The sequence below is a fragment of the Arachis ipaensis genome, chromosome B6 (genome assembly GCF_059453495.1).
Source record: "Arachis ipaensis isolate K30076 ecotype BB chromosome B6, ASM5945349v1, whole genome shotgun sequence".
Lineage (NCBI taxonomy): Eukaryota > Viridiplantae > Streptophyta > Magnoliopsida > Fabales > Fabaceae > Arachis > Arachis ipaensis.
Window position 1 is genome coordinate 19,119,207 of NC_142441.1, and position 23,347 is coordinate 19,142,553.

The following is a 23,347-nucleotide window of genomic DNA, read 5'->3' on the forward strand; positions in this document are numbered from 1 at the left end:
TCAATTAACCATTGTTGCTTAATCCTTCAATCCTCGTGGGATCGACCCTCACTCACTTGAGGTATTACTTGGTACGACCCGGTGCACTTGCCGGTTAGTTGTGGGTTAGAAACACTGCACCAAGTTTTTGGCACAGTTGCCGATGATTGACTGTGATTAACAACTATTAGTTGCTTGATTGCTTAGATTAGGCGTTTTGATTTTAATTAGTTTTATTTTATTATTATTAATTTTTATTTTTCATTTTTGTTTATTTTCATTTCCGTAAATTTTTTTTTCTTTTCTTTGTTCTTTCGTTAGCACCCCCTCCCCTGTTTCGTTTTCTTTTTCTTTTCTTTTATTATTTAGTTTTAAAATTAAATAAATAAATAAATAATAAAAAAATAAAAAATAATAATAAAAAATAATAAAAAATATATATAATTAAATTAGTACTAATATTTTTTTTTATTTTTGAAATTAAGTTTGGTGTTCCCTAGTTAGTCTTATTTTAATTTTTTCTTATTTAATTTGCTTAATAATTTCAAAAATTTTTAGTCTTAATTTTAATAGTAATTTTTAAATTTTAGTGTTTGTTTTATTCAATACCTTTATCTCTTTACACAGGATACCTCACTGGGAATTCTCTATACTCTGACATAGAGATTCCCATCTTTTCTTCTTTTCTGTTTGTTTATGCGCAGGAACAGAGACAAAGAACATCTCTTGGACTTTGTTCCTGAACCTGAAAGAACTTTCAGGCGGCGTTTACAACAAGCAAGACTTTGCAAGGCTGCAGAATCCACTATGGATCACAATAATGCTGTTAATGCCAATGTGGCAAATTCGAATGGGGATGATCAACAAAGGAGAGTGCTTGGCTCTTACTCTGCTCCTACTGCAGATCTTTATGGAAAAAGCATTGTGGTACCTCCTATAACTGCGAACAACTTTGAGTTGAAGCCATAATTGGTCACCCTGGTGCAACAAAATTGCCAGTATCATGGTCTTCCCCACGAAGACCCAAATCAATTTATTTCTAATTTTCTACAGATTTGTGATACTGTGAAGACAAATGGAGTGAACCCAGAGGTGTACAAACTCATGCTCTTCCCGTTTGCTCTGAGGGATGGAGCAAAGCTATGGCTAGAATCCCAGCCCAAGGAGAGTTTGAATACTTGGGACAAGGTTGTTACTGAGTTTCTTACTAAATTTTTTCCACCAAAGAAGCTGACTAAGCTTAGGGTGGAGGTTCAGACCTTCAGGCAGAGGGATGGTGAAACTCTCTATGAAGCTTGGGAGAGGTACAAGCTACTGATTAGGCAATGCCCTCCGGACATGTTCTCTAAATGGACCCAACTAGACATCTTTTATGAAGGCTTGGGTGAAATGTCCAAGATGTGCTTAGATAATTCTGCAGGTGGTTCATTGCACAAGAAGAAAACACTGGAGGAGACTATTGAGCTGATTGAATTGGTTGCTAGTAACCAATATTTATACTCATCTAACAGGAATCCTGTGAACTCTGAGGCTCCTCAGAAGAAGGGTGTTATGGAAGTAGAAGCTCTTAATGCTCTTCTTGCTCAGAACAAGCTTATGTCTCAGCAAATAAATTTACTTACTCAACAGATGGGTGGCATGCAAGTCTCAGCTATCAACACCCAAAATCCACCACAGGAAGTCTCTTATGACGTGGCAGGTAATTTTGTGCAAAATGATAATTATGATTATGCTCAACCCTCTTCTGAACAGGTCAATTACATGGGGAGTGGTCCTAAGAATCCCAACAATGATCCATATTCTAAGACATACAATCAGGGATGGAGAAATCACCCAAATTTTGGATGGAGGGACCAATCTCAGAAACCTTAAAGCTTCAACAATAATTCTCAGGGCGGCTTTCAATAGAACAATCATAATAACCGCCAATTTCAGTCTCAGCAGCAACAACCACCTCAGCAAGCAAACTCTAAATCCCAAGAAGATTCTAATTGGGAGATGATGAAAAGTTTTATGCAGAAAACTAGAGCCTCCATTAGAAACTTAGAGGTGCAAATGGGCCAACTGAGCAAGCAAATACCTGAGAGGTCTGTAAGTACATTTCCAGGCGATACAGTGGTGAACCCAAGAGAAGATTGCAAGGCTATTCAATTGAAAAGTGGTAAAATAGTTGGTTCTGAGACAAGGGCCAATGAAGAACTAGTTGAAAAGAAAGCTCCAAAGGAGAAAAAGGAAGAAGTAGAGCACGTCCCTCCTAAGCGTGCAGACAACCCGTTCCCTGACTCTCTTGACACGTATCCTACATTGCCAAAGGCTCCTAAATACAAGCCAAAAATGCCATATCCTCAGAGACTTCAGAAGGCTTCCAAAGAAAAGCAGTTCTCTAAATTTTTAGATGTCTTCAAGAAGCTACAGATCAACATTCCTTTTGCAAAGGCTCTTGAGAAAATGCCCCTTTATGCTAAATTTATGAAAGAATTGTTGACTAACAAGAGGAATTGGAAGGAGCAAGAAACCGTGGTGTTAACCAAGGAATGCAGTGCTATTCTTCAACATAAACTGCCTGAGAAAATGCAAGATCCATGGAGTTTTGTGATTCCTTGCACCATTGGAGATGTCAACATTCAGAGAGCTTTATGTGATCTTGGAGCTAGCATCAATCTCATGCCACTTTCAGTGATGAAAAAGCTTCAAATTGAGGAGGTAAAACCCACTCGTATTTCTCTTCAACTTGCTGATCTCTCTATTAAATTACCTGTGGGTGTTGTTGAGGATTTACTTGTGAAAGTAGGACCCTTTATTTTTCCTGCTGATTTTGTCATATTAGACATTGAAGAGGATGTCAAATCCTCTATTATTCTTGGTAGACCCTTTTTAGCTACAGGTAGAGCTCTAATTGATGTGCAAAAAGGTGAATTAACCCTGAGGGTCAATGAAGAACAGGTGGTCCTTAATATTTTTGAAGCTCTCAAGCACCCTAATGATTCTGAAGGGTGTATGAGAATTGATGTTGTTGAACCACTTGTTCAAGTAGTACTGGAAGCTGAGGTACTTGATGACATTCTGGATCCTGTTTCTGAGTATGAATTAGTTGAAGTTGATGATTCACCACCCCAGAAGGCTATAGTTCACACGCCTAAAGCAGAGGAGGAAGCCCCCAAGCTTGAGCTCAAACATTTACCTCCTTCTCTGAAATATGTGTTCTTGGGTGGAAATGATTCCTATCCAGTGATTATTAGCTCTTCCCTGAAGCCTGAAGAGGAAGAGGCGCTTATTTCAGTGCTCAGAAACCATAAAACAGCTATTGGGTGGACCATTAGTGACTTGAAGGGGATTAGTCCAACTAAGTGCATGCACAAGATCCTCCTTAAAGATGATGCTAAACCAGTTGTGCAACCACAAAGGAGACTCAATCCAACTATGAAAGAGGTGGTCCAAAAAGAGGTAATGAAACTATGGAAAGCAGGTATTATTTACCCTATTTCTGACAGTCCTTGGGTAAGTCCTGTGCAAGTAGTCCCCAAGAAAGGAGGGATGACAGTGATCAAGAATGAAGAGAATGAGCTTATTCCTACAAGAACAATCACAGGATGGAGAATGTGTATAGACTATAGGAGGCTCAATACTGCTACAAGGAAAGATCACTTCTCCCTGCCTTTTATTGATCAGATGCTTGAGAGGTTAGCTGGTCATGCTTTTTACTGTTTTCTAGATGGATATTCTGGATATAACCAAATTGCAGTGGACCCTCAAGATCAAGAGAAGACATCATTCACATGCCCCTTTGGAGTATTTGCCTACAGAAGAATGCCTTCTGGACTTTGCAATGCTCCAGCAACTTTTCATATGTGTATGCTTTCAATTTTTTTTATATGGTTGAAAAATTTATTGAGGTATTTATGGATGACTTTTCTGTTTTTGGTAATTCTTTTGAATCTTGCCTTAAGCATTTATCTCTTGTCTTGAAACGGTGTCAAGAATCAAACCTTGTTTTAAATTAGGAAAAATGTCACTTTATGGTTATAGAAGGTATTGTTCTTGGACACCGGATTTCAAGTAAGGGAATTGAGGTTGATAGAGCAAAGGTGGAGGTAATTGAAAAATTACCCCCACTAGCTAATGTTAAGGCAGTTAGGAGTTTCTTAGGTCATGCAGGATTTTATAGAAGATTTATAAAGGATTTTTCTAAAATTGCTAAACCTTTAAGCAACCTGTTAGTTGCTGATGTTCCTTTTGTCTTTGATTCTGATTAAATTGCATGCTTTTGAAACTCTGAAAGCAAACCTTATCTCTGCTCCCATTATAGCTCCCCCTGACTAGGATTTATCATTTGAGTTGATGTGTGATGCCAGTGACTTTGCTATAGGAGCTATTTTAGGACAGAGGCATGGTAAGCTTGTACATGTCATTTATTATGCTAGTCGTGTGTTAAATGATGCCCAAAAGAATTACACAACTACAGAAAAGGAATTATTAGCTGTTGTGTATGCTGTTGATAAGTTTAGGTCCTATTTACTTGGTTCTAAGGTTATTATTTATTCTAATCATGCTACTTTGAAGTACCTTCTAACCAAGCAGGACTCTAAACCAAGATTAATCAGATGGGTGTTACTCCTTCAGGAGTTTGATATTGAGATAAAAGACAGGAAAGGGTCAGAAAATCAAGTAGCTGACCATCTCTCCAGAATTGAGCCTGAAGCAGGAGTATAACCACCCACAGCTGTGACTGAGACATTTCTAGATGAGCAATTATTCCTCATTCAGCAGGCTCCATGGTTTGCAGACATTGCAAATTATAAGGCCATGAATTTTATTCCAAGGGAATACAGTAGGCAACAAGTGAAGAAGCTATTAACTGATGCAAAGTACTACATTTGGGAGGAACCATACCTTTTTAAAAGGTATTCAGATGGTATCATCCGGAGATGTGTCCCAGATGAAGAAAAATAGCAGATTCTTTGGCACTGTCATGGTTCTGAGTATGGAGGCCACTTTGGTGGTGAAAGGATAGCTACCAAGGTCCTTCAGAGTGGGTTTTACTGGCCGACTCTCTTCAGAGACTCAAGAGCATTTGTGAAGCACTGTGATAGATGTGAAAAAGTCACAAATCTCCCTGCCAACCATGAAATGCCACAGCAGGGGATTCTTGAGGTTGAGTTGTTTGATGTGTGGGGTATCGATTTCATGGGACCTTTCCCACCCTCACACTCAAACAACTATATTATAGTGGCAGTTGATTACGTGTCTAAGTGGGTGGAAGCTGTGGCTCTACCCACCAATGATGCCAAGGTTGTAATGAGCTTTCTTCAGAGATACATCTTTAGCCGGTTTGGTGTCCCAAGGACACTCATTAGTGATGGAGGAAGTCATTTCTATAACAGACAGCTGGACTCTCTTCTGCAGAGATATGGAGTCCATCATAAAGTGGCAACCCCCTATCACCCTCAGACAAGTGGACAAGTTGAAGTTTCCAACAGGGAACTTAGGAGGATTCTAGAGAAGACCATCAGTGTTTCAAGAAAGGACTGGTCTAGGAAGCTTGATGATGCTCTCTGGGCATACCGGACAGTGTACAAGACTCCCATTGGCATGTCCCCTTATCAGTTGGTCTATAGCAAAGCCTGTCACTTGCCAGTTGAGCTGGAGCACAAGGCTTACTGGGCAATCAGGTACCTGAACCTTGATTTAGAAGTTGCAGAAATTAAGCGAATGCTTCAGTTGAATGAGCTTGATGAATTCAGATATTCAGCCTATGAGAATGCCAAGCTTTATAAGGAGAGAACAAAGCTACTACATGACAAGAAGATTGCCATCAGAGTCTTTGAGCTAGGACAGAGAGTGCTTCTGTATAATTCAAGGCTCAAATTCTTTCCTGGGAAGCTGAAATCCCGGTGGTTAGGACCGTTTGTGGTTACCAGAGCTTCACCATATGGTCATGTGGAAATACAGGAAGAGAATTCTGACAAAAAATTTACAGTGAATGGCCAGAGGCTGAAGCACTATCTTAGAGGCGAGATTGATCGCCAGAGGTCCACTCATCTGCTAAACTAGCAGAACTGACCGTCAAGCTAGTGACGTTAAAGAAGCGCTTGTCGGTAGGCAACCCGATAAATTCGTATCCTTAGCTATTTTTTGTAGTAGTAGTTTTCTTCCTTATTTAATTTTCACTAAGTTTTTAAGTTTTTTCAGATCATGCAGCTATCTTAGAACAGGAGTGATAGCAAAAATTATTGTCGGTAAGGAATTTCTCTTATAGAAAGAAGAATTTCGTTGTAAGCATAGCTCCAAACCAACAAACAACTCTCACATCAAATTAAATTTGGTTGTCACAAATAACAAACCCCAATTGAAAATTAACCGAAGTATTTAGACTCCGGGTCGTCTCACAAGGAATTGCAATGAAGTGAATGATTATTGGCTATGAAGGGGTAAAGGGGGGTTTGGTTGATAATTGGGCAAGAAAATAAATGGCAAGTGTTGAGATCATAGGCTTTCTATCCTAGTCATGCAATGATTAATTCATCTTATTTAGTCAACTCCAACAAATAGGGAGAAAGTCAAACAAGACTAATCAATCATACCACAATAATAACAAGAATTCATCTTATTACGTCATCTCCAACATTGGAAGAAGGTATCATATTATCTTCCATGAGAGAAAGTCTAATAAGATTAGCTAATCTCAATCCAAAAATCCTAATCAACTTACTAATTAAATTAGCAAAAGATTAGCGTCAATAGAAATAATATTAGCTAACAACTCTAGATCACCAACATAAGTTGAGTTTTCATGACTCAAGATTGCCCAATTACTCTTTCCAAGCCAAGAATGCTCAAAATCTACTCTAAAGCCCAACCAAGCATTTTGTCAAACACTTGGTGGGTACAAAGGGAAAGCATGGTAAATGTGCAAGAATAATAAAATCTACCAACTACCAATTGCAAGAAAAGTAAATCAACAACTCAAATCATCAATAAAAGAACATCAAACATTAAATTTCATTAAAGAAAAGATCCAAATCCAACAAATGACTCATGAACATAAAAAGAGACACAAAAGTAAAATTGACAAGAGAACTAAGAAGAATAGAGTAGTAGCAACAAGAAATTAAAAGGAGAAACTAAATTAAAACAAGAATTAAAAGTTGGATTTAAGAAAATTAAACCTAAACTACCCTAAAATCTAGAGAGAGGAGAGAGTCTCTCTCTCTAGAATTCTACCCTAAAATATCATGAAAATTAAACTATGACTACTTGGTTCATTCCCCCCTCAATCCTTGGATTCAATAGCATCAGAAATGAGTTGGATTGGGCCCAAAATGCTTCAGAAATCGCTGGGAGCGATTTCACTAAAGTGGACCCACGTGCTCCATCGGCGCGCATGCGTACATGGCGCGTGCGCGCCCCTATGCGTCAGGCAACATATAACAAATTTTATATCATTTCGAAGCCCCGGAAGTTAGCTTTCCAACGCAACTGGAACCGCCTCATTTGGACCTCTGTAGCTCAAGTTATGGCCGATTGAGTGCCAGAAGGTCGGGCTTGACAGCTTTACGGTTCCTTCATTTCTTCATGAGTTCTCCCACTTTGTATGCTTTTTCTTCATTCCTTCCATCCAATACTTGCCTTATAAACCTGAAATCACTCAACAAACATATCAAAGCATCAAATGGAATTAAAGTGAATTAAAATCACCAATTTTAGGGCCTAAAAAGCATGTTTTCGCATTTAAGCACAAATCAAGGGAGAATTGCAAAATCATGCTGATTTATTGAATAAATGTGAGAAAATTTGATAAAACCACCCAAATTAAGCACAAGATAAACTACAAAATCGGGATTTATGAAGGAGCCGAAAAAAGGCACCCGACGCGTACGCGTCAGATGGGTCTGCGTGAAAAATAAAACTAAATAGAGAGTTACGCGGGAGTGGCGCAGGAATGATGCCCTTTGCACAAACAAGCCCACGCGTACATGTACCCCATGCGTGTGCGTCATTGGTGATTTTGGCACTCCACGCGTACGCGTGACTGACTCGTACGCGTGACCCTGAAAATCGACATAAATGAGTGATTGGACAGAGAGTTGTGCTGGCTTGGGGCTGGACGTGTGCTAGAAGCCCAAAACTTGTTCATGCGTACGCATCCCTGATGCGTGCGCGTCATTTGCATGAATTCCCATCCACGCGTGCGCGTGGATGATGCGCACGCGTCGATTGAAAATCTGGGTTCCCAAGCCATGCGAACAGAGAGTTACGCGTGTGCGCGGCTGGCTTCGCGCGAATCGCACAAAACTCAGGGCACGTGGATGCGTGCCTGACGCTTACGCGTCATTAAGAAAATCTCGCGACCCACGCGTACGCGTGCCGTACGCGTACGCATTGCCTGCGCCGCATAACTACACTAGTTCGCCGCCCAGTTTTAACTTTCTTTCTCCCTCTCCCAATCCTAATTCTCTCTTGTTCTTTTATCCTTTTCTTTTTCTTTCATCATAATATTTATCTCTTTCTATTTTCAGTTCTTCCTTGCTTGAGGACAAGCAAACCTTTAAGTTTGGTGTTGAAGCTTCGCTTAAGGATTTTTTATTTATTTTTATGGTACCAAAAGGGAGGCGAATCATCTTCATTGAGGATCACAACCTGAAGAATAAAACGACCGCTAGGATAACTAAGGTGGTTAAGTTCCTTTCATTTTTTATTCCTCCCCTCTTTTTCTATATTATGTTCCAGTCTTCTGCTATTTTTACTTTGTTTGTTGCATGATCCTTTATTAGTTAGAATCCTAGGTCTAGTTTAGTTTTCTCTAAATTGCTTTAAAAGATGTCTCATGTATTACTCACTGAGCTTGAATTCAAATAAAAAATACAGAAGTGATGTATTGCATGAGAAATTGAGTTAATTTTAAGAGTAGTCCTATTTACTTAGATGTGGTGGCAATACTTTTTGTTTTCTGAATGAATGCTTGAACAGTGCATATTTTTTATAGTGAAGTTTATGAATGTTAAAATTGTTGGCTCTTGAAAGAATGATGAAAAAAGAGAAATGTTATTGATAATCTGAAAAATCATAAAATTGATTCTTGAAGCAAGAAAAAGCAGTGAAAAACATGAAGCTTGCGAAAAAAAATATAAAATAAAGAAAAAAAGGATCCAAGGCTTTGAGCATTAATGGATAGGAGGGCCCAAAGGAATAAAATCCTGGCCTAAGCAGCTAAATCAAGCTGTCCTTAACCATGTACTTGTGGCGTGAAGGTGTCAAGTGAAAAGCTTGAGACTGAGCGGTTAAAGTCGTGGTCCAAAGCAAAACGAGTGTGCTTAAGAACTCTGGGCACCTCTAACTAGGGACTCTAGCAAAGCTGAGTCACAATCTGAAAAGGTTCACCCAGTTATGTGTCTGTGGCATTCATGTATCCGGTGAAAATACTGGAAAACAAAATGCTTAGGGTCACGGCCAAGACTCATAAAGTAGCTGTGTTCAAGAATCAATATACTGAACTAGGAGAATCAATAACGCTATCTGAATTCTTAATTCCTATGGATGCCAATCATTCTGAACTTCAAAGGATAAAGTGAGATGCCAAAACTATTCAGGATTGCAGTTGTAAACCCCACTATAAGAAGAGACATGAGCTTAATTGAACTCTCATTCTCATGCAAATTCACATCCTAAGCTTATATTAGTTTTGGTTGCTTGAGGACAAGCAACAGTTCAAGTTTGGTGTTGTGATGTGTGAGCATCCTTCCTATCTTTTCCTAGTAAATTTGCATCTAATTTGTTGAGTTTAATAAAGAATTAATTATCTTTTAGCCAATATGGATACTACTTTGAGTCTTGTGCAATTTTGTTTATTTTAGGTAGCATTCGGCTAGATTTGATGGAGTTTTTGCAGCACAAGAGTCAAAGGAGATGGCAGCGAGGATTGATGCGTACGCATGACTGACGCGTACGCGTGATTTGGAGCTTTTCATGGCGACGTGTTCGCGTGACTGACGCGTACGCATGATTTGAAGAATTGCACAACGACGTGTGCGCGTGACCGACGCGTGGCGTGACTCGCAGAAAAGACCATCGACGCTGCGCGTGACTGACGCGTACGCGTGACATGCGCCAGGTGCAGAAAACGCAGAAAAATGCTGGGGGCGATTTCTGAGCTGTTTTGACCCAGTTTCCAGCCTAGAAAACACAAATTAGAAGCTACAGAATGGACAAAACAAGTGGTCCCCACCCATCAACTGAAGACTTATTAGTTAATTCAAATTTAAATTTAAATATTATTTTTAGGAAAAAGATATGATTTTAGTTTTATATAATAGATTTTAAATTATTAGGATTGGATATAAAAAGGAAGATGAACCTCTCTTTTGGGGGATCCCCATTCCAGACTACCAAAATACATTTTATCAGAATCCTTATTTTCTAGTCGGAGTCATGAGCAATTAATCCTCTATTGTTAAGGTTAGGAGCTCTGTCTATTTGTATGGATTGATTTTATTGCTTTTTCTATTTTATTTTATGTATGAATTTATAATTTAAGAATTGTTTTCGCTCTTTATCTTATGAATTTGGGTGGAACGGAAGTATGACCCTCTTTCTATTTGAGTTCTTGTAAAACTTGGAAAAGCTCTTTACTTGAACAACAGCTTGAAAACATATTCTTCTAAATTTTAATTATCAGGATTTAACAGGATATGTGACACATAATCCTTTTATTTTTGGGTAATTAGAGTTTTTGTGGCATATAAACTAGAATTTGATCATGTAGCTTCTAATTGGAATTAATTGACCAAGGAATTGGCAGTTAATAAATTTTAGAGGAGACTAGAAAGGTCTAAGGAATTAGGGTCTAGTCACATATAGTTTGCCAAAAAATTAAATCCTACATGATTAAAATAGTTAGTAAGAAAAGTTAATCCAAAAAAATAGATAACTCTGAAACCTTAACTGTTTCTCAATATTTTATTCTCAACTTATTCACCTGCCTGTCTTCAAACATCTAAATTTATTAATTAATACTTTTGAACTCTCAAACACTATTTTCTATTTGCCTAACTAAGTAAATCAATTAATCATTGTTGCTTAGTCTTTCAATCCTCGTGGGATCGACCCTCACTCACCTGAGGTATTACTTGGTACGATCCGGTGCACTTGCCGGTTAGTTGTGGGTTAAAAATACCGCACCATCGGCGTTGAAGGAGAGTCAGCCCTAGGTCTCATCCGTTGGAGCAGCCTAACCCGACCCACAAGCTCACAGTCCAGCCCAGGATAGCCAGCAACGGTGCCTACCTTTCCACATGTTAATGAACTTGGGCCTTCTTGGCCCAACATACTATTTTTGCATTTATTAACATAGGTGGCCCGATCAGGAATTCTCTTGCATTTATCAAATTTTCCCCCCTTATTAGCCCATTATGATTACAGCTATAGCTCCACGGAATGCTGAGCTCTGAATCCACAAAATCTCCCAAGCCTTCAATATCACCATAAATTTGCTTATTCGTTGCTAAATTTCTTTGATTGAGCTTTAAATTGTCATTACTCCATTCGTTTAAAATTAATTCTGAATTTACCAACATATCCTCATCTTCAACCTCCTACCGTAGCCCTTCCATAACTACTATCGCTGCCTGATCTCCGTAGTCTATCAAATTTATAAGGCTAGACGACGATATAGCTACATCATCAGAAATTCTAGTTGTTTTGTTATTTCCGTGAATGGAACCCACAGCTTTACCCCTTCCCCTTTTTCCAAATTACATTATGAACTATAGACTTCTTGTCCCACCTCTTTTACCAAAATGTCGAATCCACTGGTACCTAATATGATATGGACCCATTCATTGATCACATCCATGACATAAGTATCAATTAGTACACGGCCGACACTAAAAGAAGCACATGATTCCGTCCCTTTATCACACCCAACCACCTCTCCCCATTGGCCACCTATCTTCTTGAAGGTATCCATTGTCCAAACATGTAACGGAACACCGAAACACTCTAGCCATACTTTTCGAGATTCACTTCTCTCCGATTCGTCCCACCTCCATACACTATGAAATATCTGTAGTAAGTTATTCATTTTGAATGTATATGTCTCTTCAGCGTTCAATAGATTGTCAAAAGTCAGCAAGGCTTTATATGCTCCCAACTCGTGTACCTGAATAACTTGCGGAAAGTTCTTAGCAACCATATCTTGTAAAGACCTAAAGTCAATAGCCGTTGTCGTTCCTCCTATTAGAATTTTCTGCAACCAGTCCAAGTTTTCTTTCGCCATAGCCACTTCTATTTTCTTTGTCCACCCATTCCCATGTGGATCTTAGATCTTCTTATCTTTTCTCACATCCCTAATACTACTAGCTGCGGGAACCAAGCCATCCTCACGTTCCCGTTGTGGCTGGCGGACGCTTTCATTTCGGATGTCACCTCCTGTCTGTACATTTTTCGTTTCCTTAGTAGCCGATAATCTCCTGTATTTTGCTTCTCTAACAAGTACAACCTTACCTCTCAGTCTCATACGATTTATCTCTGTTATGGCCTTCAAAGCTCCTCCCATGGTAGTGTATTGTATGAACGCAAAAATGTACATACTATCACTTTTTTGCGTATGAGATAGGTATATGTCATGCATTTATGCGTCCGGTCCAACTGAATAGCTGAAACAGTTCTCTCTTCGAAATGTCCTCTGGAAGGTTATCCAAAAAGATCGAGAACGACTCTTTCTCCAATCGATGATACTCTTCTCGGTTCCAAACTCTAGGATCTTGGATCTAATTCCTAAAATTACCCCTCACAGTGTTTTCCACCACTCTCTCTCTCTCTCCCTCTCTCTCTCTCTCTATTGCAAATATGGTAATTCATAATTCTATTTTTAAAGTGTCACAATATATATAAATTACTAATATTAATATTAGATAAAAATTTACATACATTTATCTTAATGTAAAATTGATAATTAATAATTTTGATATGATAATTTAATCAAATATATTAAATTATTTAACAGTTTTTAACTATTATTTCATATATAAAGTCATGTGAGTTTTCACCTTAATATTAATATTAACGATTATGTTAAATGTACACTAAAATCAGTCACCAAAGTTAGTCACCAATATAAAATACATATTAAAATATAAATACATATTAAAAATAAACTAAACCACATATGTATATATTTTATACATAAATACATTGAAAAAAAAGAGAAGGTAACCACTTGTAAAAAAGGACAATTAGATAGCACGTGCTAATTGTTGTATGTTGTTAGTTAGTGAATTCTGTAGCTACTGCTTCGAAACCGATGATATGCTAACTAATAACCTACGACCACGCTGACACACAAATTGTACAATAACAAGAACAAGAACGAAGAACTAGATCGGTGGAACTGAGGAAGTTGTATCTTCAAATTTATTAATGATCATGTAGAAATTCATAATAGTATATGGCTAGGCATAAGGTTTAGCCAAGAGGGACATTATATTTTGTCAACGCAGTAATATACATATAACTAAATCAAAAGGAAAAGCGTAGATATATGTTTTGTATCAGACCCAAACCCAAAAACTGAGATTCTAATGAAGAATGGACATGAATTCAAACTCAATGAAAATACCAAAAAGTCCTATTTCACGAGATTGAGAGAATATTTTATTCGAACCACATGCACGGATTAATGCATCGGCGATTTTTCAATATGTATTTGTTAGCACAAAATTTGGCAATAATAAATAGTTCGATTATGATTGTTTGACTTAAAAGTGAGTTGATAATATGTAAGTCAAAATGTCATAGCATGTGGATTGTTCCACGAGAATGTAGGTCGAAGTATCACAAGGGTTGTTCTATGAGAGCGATAGCACAAAGATTCAACTTATCATAATAGGAGTCGAGTCGATGACCTCCAAAAATCGAAATGAGTAATTACACGAAGACTTTATCCAAAAGCAATTCATAAAACATGGGATTTGAAGACTAAAGTAAGAAAAGACGTGGGACCACTACAACAAATAAGGGTTCTCGCAACGGTCGAAAATCATTACCATAGATCGAAAAACCATTCCTAAAACGTTAGACAATGCTTTGGCAACAGTTTTTGACCTGTGATATATGTGGCCGTTGCCAATGCTCATAGGCAATGACTTTTTACCTAAACCAACGGCAACCAAAAAAATCGTTGCCATAGTTACTAGCATAGACAACGATTTTGACAACAATTTTTAAAGAAGGTTTAGAACCGTTACTGGATAGGCAACGATTTATAATCATTCTCTTGCATGACGTAACGGTTTAAAACCATAATTGGATAGGCAACAGTTTTAAGCGGTTGTAGTTCTGTTATTCACAAAGACAATGGTTTAAAAGCATTGTCTTTAGTGTTATTTTTTTACAACGGTTTTAATACCATTGACATTTTGTAGCTGTCTTTGACAACGGTTTTAATATCATTGCCTTTTGTAACTTTTGACAACGTTTTTTTGTAATTATATAATTCTTTATTTACAATAGTTTTTTCATGTTGCATTGAAATTAGTTCCAACTTTTTTTTTTAATTTAGTGTCAATAAATAACCTTAACTATTTGAATCAAATTACTAAAGAAAACTAATTGAACATTTACTATCAAATTTGGTTTATAAAGTATGAATAAATAACCATTTTTGACCATGAAAAATTGAGGCGCTCACAATATTGACCATGACTAATTTAAATTAACTTTGTAACCATGAAAAATTTATTCCGATTGATATTTCTAACCAAATGTCAATTTTTTTTAAATTTGCCGTTAGTTTGGCTTCCTATGTGGATGTTCATTATCCTACGTGTCATTATTTTATTTTAATTTAATAATAAAACACTCATTTACTAAACTAATTACTCATCAGTGAAGGAGTTGGTACCAAATTAAAGAAAAAAGGGTTTCGTGCGCAAAGTAAAGGTTCTTCATCAATGGTGAAGTCGATTCTCCTTTAACCCAACGGACGTCGTCTCTCTTCATCGGCATTCATCGTTTGTGAGCGTCGCCGGTGTAGTCGCCGTCGTGGAGGCCCTCTGTGTTGTGTATTCAAATAGGAAAGATTAAGGGAGAAATTAGAGAAATTAGGGTATGAATTTTATCAATTATTATAAGACTTGTGTTGTGCTTCCTTTCAATCATGTTCCTAGCATTTAAAATGTAGAATTAGGGATTGATTTGGACATCTTCTTTTCCTGGGTTGATGTTGAATTGGAATGGAAGTAGAATATAGCGTTGAAAAGATCTTGTATGTTCACAATTTTTTTTATAAAAGTAACCTGATAAGTATATATTTGTCGACATATCTAACCATGGAAAATTGAGAATTTGACAAAAGTAACTATTTAAAAATTCAATATTCAACATAGTTGGTTATATTTCAGGTCATAAATACTGATCTAACTTTGACATAGCAATATATGAGTTGCGAATTGCGATAATTAATAGTTAATGAAAATTCGTGAACCGAATGAATGAAAATTTGACAAAAGTAACAATTAGAAATTTGAAATTCGACATAACTGCTTATATTTCAGATCACAAACTCTAATCTAACCTTGACATAGCAATATATATGAATGGTGACAATTACTAAATGAAAATTCTTGAACCAAATCAATGTAGGAAAAATTCAAATATGTAATCATCCCTTATTAACACAATATACATATAAGTTCATGCTAATTCATCATAGCTGTTTGATGAGAATTAAGTAACAAAACAAACCATGGTCTATGTAACAATACCAAAACAGTGTAACTAAGTTCCCAAAAAGATTAAAGTGCACATGGTCTATGTAACAGCCATATCTAAATACTACAACAAAAGTTTCTTAATCCAATCAATCTTAGGTCCTAATTGGGTCTGAAATTACTACTGCCACTAGAAAGTCCAGTTGTTGGTGCTCCAAGTCTTAGAGTCAGCATAAATTACATGAATCTGGTAGCAGTTCCAGAACTTGCACCATGCAAGGTCTCTTGGCTAACAATAGGCCTAGTTGAGAGGTTGCTTATTGAAAGAGGCCTCATGTTGTTGAATAGAGTTGGAGGAGGCCTCTTGGTATTCTTCCTTTTGGTTGACCTCTTGCTATTAGAGGGCATATTTTGCATTGAAGGTCTGATTGGTGGTGGTCCTATAGGTGCCAGTTGAATTGGAGGTTGGTTGTCTTAAAGAGAAATAAGTGGAGTAGAATTTGGTAACACCTGTTTAGAGAGGAAATAATTGCATTAACAATTAAAAAGTATGGGGAAAATAATAAAATTAACAGTTAAAAATTATAAAATTGTCAGAATCACCATAGATGGCGCTGCAACAGGTGCGGCTGGCGTTGCATTTGGGACTGCTGCTAGTCCTGCTTCTTCGACTACAGCCATGTCATCCTTCCTTTTTTTATAGGTTCTACTATTATGTTCGGTCTGAAGAAGCAAGAAACAAGTAAGGATACAAATATAACATTGTATCTAAATAACACCAATTGTAAGCAATCATACACTAAGACAATATTTGAAAACTATTTGTCCATATTTTCGTTGACTCTATGAGGATCTGGTTGTGGCTCTAGTGTATTACTCATTTTGTTTCTCTTCTCTGTTGGTCTTTCGCTCGACCTTTTACATGCTGGAGGCAAAATATTTGCATAGCCATGCTTGTCCCAAAACTCCTTGCTAGGAATAGGTTGAACCAGGAACTCATATGTTTTGTTGTATGCTCCAACAGTGAGCCAATTGTTCACATATTCATCGGGTCTTCTATTTTGATATGCTAGAGCAGCACAAGCATGTCAACAGGGGAGACCATTTAATTGCCAAAATCTGTAGCCGCAAGTTTTCTTGCCCAAGTCTACGTTGACCTTAACCGGCAAGCATTAAACCTTAAATATATTATCAGCTAAATCACCTGTTGGGAAAGACCTCTAACAATTACTCTCCCTCTTCTCGACTTCCAATCTACTCTGCTGAACCGGAGTAATCCTGCCCATATACCCTACTAGTGCCTTCTTATTCTTGGCCAAGATGCGCATAATGTAACATCTAATCTCTTCAAGTATGGTGATAATTGGCTTTTTTCTCATCTTTTTTATGTAACCGTTGAACACCTCAGCATTGTTGTTTGTGATTTTATCGCTCTTCGGCCACTCACTAAAATGTGATCGACTCTATTGAGAAGGTGCAATTCTCTGGAGATATTCACATGCGTGAAAGTTCATCCTCTTAACTCTATCCATGGCAGCATCAAATTCCTGGGGAGTCATAGATTTTGCACAGTTGAACAGTGCTCCCTTGAAGTCAAGACCATTCCATTTTTTTGCAAAATTCTATCATATATACTTAGAAGAAAATCTATGATGTGATTCTGGCATAACTTCCTGTAGAATAGGTGTAGAATAGGAATAAGATCCTACAAACCCAGCACAACTCAAATATGTTACAGCTATATATTATAATACCAACATACAATACAATAATATAAATATGTTACAGCTATTACAACACCAAAAAACCAAACAATCTTATAAAGCATATAAATATGTTATAGCTATTCATCACCAAATTTTAGTATAATCATAAAACGTATATAAACTATGTTACAGTTTTTTCAAGTCTTATACCTTTTCAATAAGCTTACTTATTTACACTTTTTTTGAAGTTATCAAATTATCAGTTTCAGGTTAGGAAATTATCACTTTTGCTTTCACTGTACTCTTAATTGAATGGTGATTGCTGAATTATCCTTATTGGATTAAATGCTATGGTGGACACTTTTACTCAAGAAAACTTGTTACTCATTTTACTATATAGCAAGTTTTGTGAAGACAAATAAACTCTCTAATGGCAACAACAACAATGTTGTCCCAGAAAATTATGTGCAGATATTAAAATGAATCTTTTATATCCACTTGATCATGTTAATAGATAAATGATGGTAAATGAGTCAATTATGAACTTAGATAATTACACCATTTATGTATACATGGTTATTAGAGAACGTGTGATGTTAAACAAGTAATAAGGTTTATAATTACTTGTAGTTTTCTAATTAATAAAAACTACTTAATGATAATCATGTTAATGATAAAGAGGTCATTAATTCATTTTGAATTTAATTAAATAGGATAATCACAGTGCATTGAACTAAAGTTAATAAAACGTGAATAATGTTAACTTTTATTGATCACTCAAAACTAAATCCATGTGATGTACCATCACCAAGATCCTCTCGTAACAGATGAAGAAACTATTTCCAACTATCTTTTGTTTTTGCAATAACAATTGCATAGGCTATCGGGTAGATGTGGTTGTTAGCATCTTGCCCGATTGCCGTCAACAACTGCCTCCGTAATACCCTTTCAGAAAGGTCCCATCTAAGCATATAAACGGTCGACATCCACCCAGAAAACCCTTCTTGCAAGCATCAAGACAAATATATATTCTCTTAAAAAGATTGTCCGAATCAGGCATCAGCATTGTCTCAATAATGACAGTTGAACCAAGATTACACCTTAAAATCTCATCTCCATAGTCTCGAAGTAATGAATATTGTGCCTTCTCCGATCCTTCAATTCTCTTCGTATTTATACACCGGTAGATCTTTCTCTCATTTACAATTACATCATACTCTTCTCTGAAGAATTGCTCAGCCTCTTTCAGCATCAATGCTGGATGAGTTCTTATCTTCTCCTCTTCTCATTGCTTACAATAGATTGTGAACACTCATGGATTCAAGCCAACTATCTTTAGGAATCTCTAGTTTCAGAAGCTTGAACAATAGAAGGCATCTTTGTTTTTGTGGTGAGGTAGTTATTGTGATGTCTTTTTCGACAATGACAAGACCTGGAAGGAGGTATGTTGCTTGTGGGAGGACGCTAAAATACAATTTTTTTGAGTGGATTAATGACGAAGAAGACCAGAAGAGTGAATGGTTGAAGCAAAAAGAACAGAGAGTTCGTTGCTTTTGTGGAGACACCCTCATTCTCCAGAGTTCAAGTATAGCAAGAAATCTAGATAGAAAATTCATTTCTTACCCTAATAGAAGATGCAAGTTTTTTGAGTGGATTAATGAAGAAGAAAAAAAAAAGTTTTTTTCTGGAGATGATGCATTAATGAGTTCACAGCAAGATTTTGGCAGGGTTAGAGAATTGGAGGCACAAGAAAAAAGATGGATAGATTAAGTGTGGAGCTAGAGAGATTAAATGTGGAAATTGGACAAATAGATGCTTGTGTGGAGAGGTTGTGTATTGAGATGAGTTCTGTACATGAGTAAATTGGTAGCATGAAAGACACTATGAGAAAGAAAAATATGATGCAAATTATGTTGATATTGTCTTTTGGTGTTTTAGTTGTTGTTGTGTTATATAGAAGGATGTAGGGATTATGGCTTTGTTGTATATCCTTGGGTATCAATAAGAATGTAATAGTCTATGAAATTGAAAATATGAATGCAATAAAGATACATTATCTATTAATTAATTTTCTCTAATGAATATTGTTCTTTTGCTATTCAATAGGTATGGAAAATATGATATAGATGAAAAGAGAATCACAACAACTCATGCATTGAATTATGGACAGGATGTATATAAAAAGTAATTTTGGCTAATATATATATATTCAAAGTCACATGGATAATCACAAAATAAATGGTCCACCAACTCATAACAATGATCATCATAACAGTAGTCCACTCACATAAAGAGACAACATCAAAAGTGGTCCATACCATAAACAAAACAGTGTTACATATCATAATATAGTCTAAAAATCCTACATAACAATATCACATATAAAAAAGAAACCCTAGATAGTTTGAAGCCTTAATCAAGTGTGAGGTCTACATGTGCAAGTGGCTGAGTTTTTGCCTTTCTAACTCCTAGCTTGAGTCTTTCACTCCTTTTCACACCAAAGACTTTGGTCTTAGACAAAGACTAAGATACTGGTGTAGCTGGAATAGCTGGCTGAGATAGTGTTGTAGGGATGGAAGCTAAGTGAGATAGTGTTGTAGTAGTGTTTGATGGCTGAAAAGGTAATGCAGTGATGGAAGCTGGCTGAGATGGTGGTGCAGTGGTGTTTGGTGATTGGGATGGTAGTACAATGGTGTTTGGTGGCTGAGATGGTGGTGCAGTGCTGAGAGCTGACTGAGATGGTGGTACAGTGATGCTTGGTAGTTGAGATGGTGATGCAGTGGTGGAAGCTAGATGAGATGCTGATGTAGACCTTTCTTTATCCCTTTTTCTGTCCATCCCTACTACTCTTCCTCTGCCTCTTCCTCTAACCACCCTAGATCCAGTAGCAATAGCAACAGATCCTTGTGCTATAGCAGCATTGCCAGCTTGGACATCAGCAATAGTCTCAACTCCATTTTCAGCAGTAGTCTCAGTCCCAGAAGCTGCAATAACAAAAGTCAATTGTTAATAGTTCAATCAACACATAATCAAATTAAACCAAAGGCATTATCTGTCACAATAGGATTTAGGCAATGTCTCCTGTTATGTTCATATTGACCACAATTACTGTAGGTAACAAAAGTTCCAGTTCTTCATTATTTTGTTTGTGACTTATTCTCATCAGGCTCTCTTATTCTCGCCATCTTTGGTATTCCTGGTTTAACTCTGAATACTGCAGGGATAATGGTATCACATTGAATTTTTGGCTACATGTTCTCTCTATTAATTGGTGATACTGACTTTTCATAGGTGGCAAGATATAATGTTGGATTGTAAGGGTTATCACCTTTCTCAAATATTGCACAGCAAGCATGTATGCAAGGCATACTACACAATTCCCAGAATCTACAACTACAACTTCCAGGCAGCAAATCCGCAACAAATCTCTCTATTATCATCCTATTCTTATGGTGAACTTCAAACTTCAAGTCTCCTGCCAACCTAGCTTGCCATTCCATAGCTCTAACAATAACTACATCCAAAATCTTTTCTTGGGTTTGGGTAAAACTGAACCTTCATACCTCTCTGCCTTTTTTTTTTCTTAGCAAATCTAGACATCCAATAGCACCTAATCCATTCAAACGTGGTTAGAATTGGCTTGTCTCTTGCTTCTAGAATTCTTCCATTAAATGCCTCTGAGATGTTGTTCATTAATATGTCACTCTTGGCCAGAAATGTGAAGCGACTCTTTGTCCACAATATTGGATCTAGAGCCACTAGCTTGTCATAGCACTCTATGTTGATGTTCTTCATTTGATTCATCCTTCTCTCTCATTCTTCCACATATGTAGCTTTGGTAATAATATACAGAATAAGATCCCTCAAAACAGTTACACCCCGATAAGCCTTCTTATAGTTAGCATATAAGTGCCTCAAACAAAGTTTATGCTCCAATGTTGGCAACATCTCTTGAAACACTTGCATCAGCCCTTGAAAAAAAGTTTTTCAATACCAAACATAGAAAAATATCATTACAAATTAATCAGTCAACTTCAAATTAATTACTACAAAGGATTATACCTTTTGCTGGTCTGACATAAACACCCACTTTCTTAATTCTCCAGTCATTCGACAACAAATCCAAGAACCATCCCTAGATGTCCTTGATCTTTTCCTCTACTGCAGCCATATCAATTCAAAAATAGTTGTCTTTTGGATCTCTTCCTACAGCAACCAGCAGCTGTTGTCCATGGTGACCCTTCAAGTGACAACCATCCACTCCAATAATAGGTCTACAACCTGCCAAGAAGCCTTGCTTCACTGCATCAAGGCATATATACATTCTTAGAAATCTTAGCTGGTGTGTAAGAGAAGGTCCATCAATGATTATTTTCAAGCTAGACCCTGGGTTTGCCCTAAGTATCTCTGCACAGTAATCACAGAGCTTGGCATATTGCAAGATTGCCCTCCTATGCACCTCTTTTCTTACCTTTCTTCTTGCCCAATAAGCCTTGCCAACACTGATGTTTGCCATATATTTGTCTTGAATGGTCTGGATAACTGTTGCAAGCTTCATTTCCTCCCCTCGGCTAATGTTGTTGGCAATCTTCTTTGATATCCAATTGCTTGACGCAAGCCTGCCACGTAATTCCTTCCACAAGTAGGCTTTTCATGCAATGTCTTGATCCTAAAACAGTCAAAACCCACAACCTTACTTGCAAAATACATCTACTTGCACTTTAACTTTCTTCCAATGAAAATAACTCTACACCTCACCTTGTCATTTTTCTTAAACCTGATGTCCCTACTATTCAATAAGGCATGTTCCTTAATAACATCTTTAAAATGATTTAGTGATTTGAATTCCAACCCCACCCGAAATTCATACTCTCTACTCATCTCTGCCTCGTTGTATCTTAGAAACCTCTTCTTCTTTATCATGTCATCAGAATCTCCCTTATAACTATCTATCTCTTCAGTTTCATATCCATCATAAATATCCCCAATTTTCTCATCAACCTCCCCTAAACCTCTATCACCTTGAGCAACCCCAGTTGCAAGAACCTCTTTATTCAATGGCCCATTGAATGCCCCGAAGGCATTTGATTGTGGATCATTATCCTCCACCTCAAACCCAAAGTGATCCTCGTGATCACCATCATCAGCACTATCATCAAATGCCTCTTCCTTGGTAGAAGGCTCTAACTCAGCGTCCACTTCAACTTTTAACAACCCGTTGCCACTGTCCTCACCTTCCTCTGGCATATAATCAACATCATTAGAAGTGATTTCAATCCATTTACCTTCTTTGACTCCATCAACAACATACACCTCACAATGCTTCACAGAACCAGACACCAACAACCTAGCTATTCTCATCACATTCGCATCAGACTTCATTTCTCCAATACCTGAGTTCAAATTCATCTCAAGTTCCTTATACCATAACCTGGCATACCCCTTATACCCTAGTTTCTTTAGCTCTCTCACAATGTCTTGCAAAGACCATTCATCAACATCAAAATATAAATCATCTACAACCATTCCACCTAAATACTCTAACCCATGTCTGTTATCAACAAAATTTCTCTCGTAATGGACCTCAATGGTGAAGTCTGAATCTCCTATAACTACATGAATAAACAAAAAATACAACTACATAAATCTCTAAGAAACAATATGAAATCCTATTCAAGCATTTTCAGAAATAAAAAAGCTCCAATAAACAACCCAGCAAAATCACACATGTATAAAACAAGAAAAATATTTCAGTGAATGAAAAAGATATGCATTGTCTTATCTGGAGGTAGTAGAAACACCTTCAACTGTGGTGGTGACAATGGAGAAGCGACACCGTCTACCAATATTCCTTGGCAGAGTTGAGCTCGGCTGACTATGGTGTACTCAATGAAACGACAAACCAGAGAGGGAAGGGAAAGGGAGGGGTTTTCATCTAAGTGTGACAAAAAAAATGAG